At 42.8% G+C, this 5,238-nt stretch overlaps 1 protein-coding gene across 41 annotated transcripts in view; it reads right to left on the bottom strand.

Moving 5' to 3' along the window:
* Positions 1–4,148, bottom strand: part of adgrl2a (adhesion G protein-coupled receptor L2a) — a 96,641-nt gene extending 92,493 nt beyond the window's left edge. For all 41 annotated transcript variants that reach the window (XM_017413413.2, XM_017413416.2, XM_017413425.2 and 38 more), the window contains exon 1: positions 3,295–4,148. The gene's annotated coding sequence lies outside the window, so the exon portion shown is untranslated. The remainder of the gene's footprint in view (positions 1–3,294) is intronic.
* Between the last annotated feature and the right edge of the window lie 1,090 nt (positions 4,149–5,238).

The following is a 5,238-nucleotide window of genomic DNA, read 5'->3' as shown; positions in this document are numbered from 1 at the left end:
CCCCACCCCCGACACACCCCACCTACCCCTCCCGCCCCTCCACCCCGCTGCACCAGAGAGGCCTTTGGCAAGTGGAAACAAATGTTTCACAAAATGGCAGGGAGGGGAACATGCTGGCGCATAGCGTTTTACTGATTGCCAATCGTAAAATAAAATCAGTCATGAAAGGGGATGTTCTGGCCCACCAAAAGGCCTGCACGTTGCGTCAAATTTGCCATAGCTTTCTTTTTACAGCCTTGTTTATTCCCTTTAATGGTGAGCAGTTATCCGCACAGTATGGCTCCATGTAGGTGGTTTTAGCAACAGAAAAGATTGCATCTGAAAACACAAACCCACAATTTACACACCAAATAAGCAATGGGAAGTAAATCTAAACACTTTAACTCCCTGCAATCCTCTTTTTGCTGACACGTTCACAACATCCATCATTTCCTAGATGCTCTGCGGAGCGACAAGCACGTCATTTGGACAGATTGCAACTTGAAACTGGTTCCTTGCGCGCTGTCTACTAACAAAGACTGTAAAGCTCATGAAGGACAAAAGGGATGGGCTCAAATTTAGTGGTGTTCAAGGTGGATGAAAGCACAGCATCACTAAAGTGGAAAACTGTCACATACACACACACAAAATCCATTCAGCCACAATTCAACCTTTAGAATCAGCCATACTGGTTCGCCAATTCTGGCTCATACAAGGACAACAGGCTATGCTTGCTAGGCACTCCAACACAAAAACAAAGTGAGTAAATCTTGCTATTGGTCAGTGTGTTGTTGCAAATATTGAATTTAATCAACAAAAATTTAAATGAATAAACCTTGAGCACATCCGCTGGGCTTGCAGTCTGTTATTTTGCCGAGGCTCTAAATGTTCTGATCATATTCAGGCATGAGTCAAATATCGACAGAAAGTACGGAACCCCAGCTGCTGGTCTGAGGGTGGAAACACCCCAGCGAAGAATAAAGCAACAGCCCGTCACAAAACATCCAAGCATCCACACCCATTCACACTCACTGGCTTCTGCAGGAATGTGACATACAAAAAGTTGGGAATAGAGCAAATGCTAAATACAATCTTCCTTTTTTAAAGCTACACAAAAGTGTCCCGGGTGGTATCGATCTCCGAGCAGAGATCAACGCAGAAGCACACCGAGGCTATCTGGTGCTCTGGCAGATCAAGAACAGCTGCAGCTCCATGAAACCGGACGCACTTCCACTGAAACATGGCTGCGGAGTGAAAAAAGGTACTCCCATGCTGGCGTCACATGGTAAAATGCTCATAATGGCATGCCTGAGTTTAAGATATCAAGCAACAAGACATCCGAGAAGACAGCTCAGTTCCCTTCCTTCAAATGCAAGCAAATTACATTATTTCCTTTGGATGACGATAAAGCGGTTTGCCAGACGCAAACAAAGAAATGAAGTTCTTTTTTTATGTAAAAATACTTGAAATGCATGACTCTGAAAATATTCTTTTCCAGCCAGAACAAAACATTTTGTTTTCCCTTCTTTATAAAAAAAATAAAGTATTTGAGTGTACTTTAGGATATGAGCCTACAATAGCCCACAAAGAAATAAGTCAAATACACGATAACAAATGCTTTAAATGAGGGGGATAAGAAACATTTTGTTTTTTTAGTTTCACTTGCAAACAGTCATTCTGAAGCCTCTTAGGGTCAGTCTAAACCAGTGGCACAAAATAGGACTCCTTTCATTGTGTAAGGACTTTGATATGCTAATCCCAACAGCTGGAATTTGCACTTGCATTAGTCTAGATATAATTTTTCCTCAATGCACAAACACATGAATCACTCTATAACAAGCCTGAATGAGCAGTTAAGCTTCTCTAGCCGATAAAAAAAGAATCCTTCCATTTCTTTCAGCACAGTCTGCCTTTGTGTGTCACTGAACAATCACATTATTATGTATGATGGGGGGGAATAAGACCACTTCATCCTCAGAACACTTGCTTCATTCTTCTGGTTTTTGTCATCCCAGGAATACAGTGTTGCCAAGAAAAGGTTAACCAGCAAAGATTGTTTATGTTAAAACCGGTCGCAAATGGCACTTTTGAGGAGTGACATTATATTCCACTTATGATAAATGAGTTGTGGAGACCTATTGGAGTCAGACTCGAGGCACAGTCATGGACCCTAACCCGGTCAAGGTTTTGTAGCTCTGACTAAGATCAGCTCTTCAGTGAGAGAAGAGGACAGGAAAAAAAAAAAAAAAACGGCCTGTGAAGACTGAAGCTAAATTTACCCCCAATTCACCAATCGATCAGTACAGACTGCAGCTCTGCTCCAGGGCTCCCAGGCATCAGCGACTGGCCGCTCTTCTCCTCACCGAGGAGGGAAGCTCGCGGCGCGCCGCATGTGCGCGTCTGCCGCCTGCTCCTCTTCCTCACGCATGCTTCAGGAAACACGGCGGGCCTAAATAATACATGCGAAGTAAAAATGATCTAATTTTGCTGCCACTTTTTTTTTTGTTTGTTTTGTTTGTTGACTGTGTTTGAAGCAGCCAAATCTTCCTCCCCTTATTTGTGTTTTCGTCTCGTTTTGGTCGCATCCCTGAGTTGGCACGCTGGTGCCAAAACGTGTCGCATGCATCTGCGGTCAAAATTAAATCTACTACATCAGCAAGCGAGGCTCAGATATTTGTTTACATTCGTCTCTTTCTTTAGCATGAATAACCCCAATATGAATGGATTACACTTTGAATACTCCCAGGAATCACGCCGACGTCGCGTCACAGCCCACGGCTCTCCAAGCACATAACAAGACCATCAGAAGATTTTAAACCACCATTAAAGTCCAAACTCAACTTTTGGAGGCAAAAATCCCGATTTAACTGCCGCTTTCCGCGTTCTGGTTCACCTAAATGCGCCGCTGCCCCCCTCTTTCTCTCTCTCACACACATACACACACTTTGAAACACTTCCCATTCAACTCAAACTCGACAGCCAAACAAATCAATCCACATCTGGTTACGTTTTGATTAACTTCGTTTCAATTATCCATGGTGCCCGTCGGACAATTTAAATCACAAACAGGGACTGTTGTGTTGTTGCTTGTTTGTTTTTTTTGTTTTTTTTAAAGGTGCTCAAACTTGATCAAGTTTGTTCTTTTACAATTTGGTCACTTTAAATACGTTAAAAGTTGCTTAGACTCCAAAAAGAAGTCCCGAATACAAACTGAGAAAGACCTTTAAAAGTTGGATTCTACATCAGCTTATTAAAGGGGGGAAAATCATTTGCTTTCATTTAAAATAAATAAATAAATAAGAATAAAATTCTTACCTTTCTTGAAAAGCAGTGAAGCCGAAAAAAGCAAAATAAAGTCAGTTATATATATATATATATATATATATATATAGGCTATATACATAAAAAAGTGTGATTTGGAAAAATTACAAAAAAATAAATAAAAATCAAAATGTCAGATTGTGAAAAGACAGGCTGGTTGGAAACTCCTCTCTGCAGGTCTGAGGCATGCTCTCCTAATCTGGGACACACACTGAGAGAGGCTGGCTATCAGGCGGCAGGTCCCCCCCTCAGCCCGCACGGTCCCCCGCACCGGACACGCTCTTCCATGGCACGCAAGGTGTTGCTCTGCGCTCAAGTCATCAGCGCCTCTGAGCAGCTCATCTGCGCACTCAACTCCTGAAGCAGCAGCAGCAGCAGCAACAAACAAGAAGAAGAAGAGAAGAAGCGGGGACCAGAAAAAAAAAAAAAAAAGACTGAGTGACTAAGAGGGACAACACTGACAGTAGGGCTTTTTTTTCAGTGACTGATGGAGGAGGAGGAGGGGGGGCAGATGACGAAAAAGCGCTACTTATAGACACCGATGCCGCTCTTCCTGGCTCCTCTCTGAATCTCACTGTGGAGACTGGGCAAGTTTCAGCGGCTCGCCTCTGGAAGAGATCCCGCTCACAGCGTTGAGACACTTGGTGGAAGCAGCGCGGAGCTGGGGCTTCCAGCAAACAGCGCCAGTGCCGTGGAAACGCAGGCGTCTGCAGGAGCTGTCTGGGGCGCAGGGATCCACAAAAAAGCTGACATGGATTCCACAATCCACAGTGACTCGGAGTGCAGAGAGCTGTGCAGGAGACTAATCACATCTACTTATTATCATGGCCAGCAGGATTCAGCTCAGTTCTTTCTCTCCCCCCCACCCCACCCCTTCTCCTCTCACAAAGAGAACATTCAGTTATATCATAAAGATGAAAATGAGGGTTATCAATACATCCACCTTCATTCTGCCCCCTTTCTATGCTTTGAGATGCAAAGCTGCTTTCCTTTTTGAGAGAGGCCCAAGTTGTGTCAGAGAAGGCAGCACAGCTTATTCATCCAATGACAGAGGGCTCATTCTACTGTAATATTACCAAGCTTCAAAAAGAACATGGAAGTGGCGGCCAGCAAGATCTTTTTTTCTCTCAACCTACACCCCCCCAAAGGCTAACACACTGAGCTCAAGTGGTCAAGCTGCTGCTGATGTGTTGAGCCAAGCATTTTCTTTTTTCAAATCCCAGTTGACTTTTGAGTTGTGAATAAGGTTATTTTTCTTCACTTTTTTTTTTTTTTTTTTTTTTTTTTTTTAGTTTTACACGATTCATGTTCTAAAGTGGAGATAAATTTGTCAGCGAGCCGTGACTTTGACCTGTGCTCTCCTTTACTGTATGTTATGTTAGTGATTTGTATTCACCGTATGCATACTGCAGGTGATTACAGCTCATGCTAAATGAGGCTGTATGATTTGAATTTTTATTGAGCCTTAAAAAAAGTCATATTTCTGCAAGTCGGTCACTGTTTTTTGTTTGCATTTGAGTCTTTATCCTCTATCTTAGAAATCTCTGAAACATACAGGTCACAAGTGTTTCATGTTTATCTCCGCATTTCGTGAATACTCGGAGCACGCTAGGATCTGGTTAAGGGATCTCTCTTCAGAAAACATCAGGCAGGATACGGCTACACACCTGGCTTCAATAAAAACTGTCTTTCAACCACTGCGGGTGGAAAACGGGAGGTTGAGTCATGCTTGCCAGGTGAAGGTGAACACAAGAGAGGGGCAGACTTGTGTTTTCATAAGCATAATTTTACATAATAATACTGCCGTTTTTGCAAGGGACAAAAAAAAAAAGAGAAAACAGATGTAATAAAAGGTCACCCAGTGACAGACGTCCATATCTGGAGAAATGTTTATTTATAAGTTGAGAATGAAAACATATGTGGTTTCCCTAGATGCAA

The sequence above is a fragment of the Kryptolebias marmoratus genome, linkage group LG24, assembly GCF_001649575.2.
Source record: "Kryptolebias marmoratus isolate JLee-2015 linkage group LG24, ASM164957v2, whole genome shotgun sequence".
NCBI classification, from domain to species: Eukaryota; Metazoa; Chordata; class Actinopteri; order Cyprinodontiformes; family Rivulidae; genus Kryptolebias; species Kryptolebias marmoratus.
Note: the sequence above shows the minus strand (reverse complement) of the source record. Positions and strands in the feature narration are given on the sequence as shown.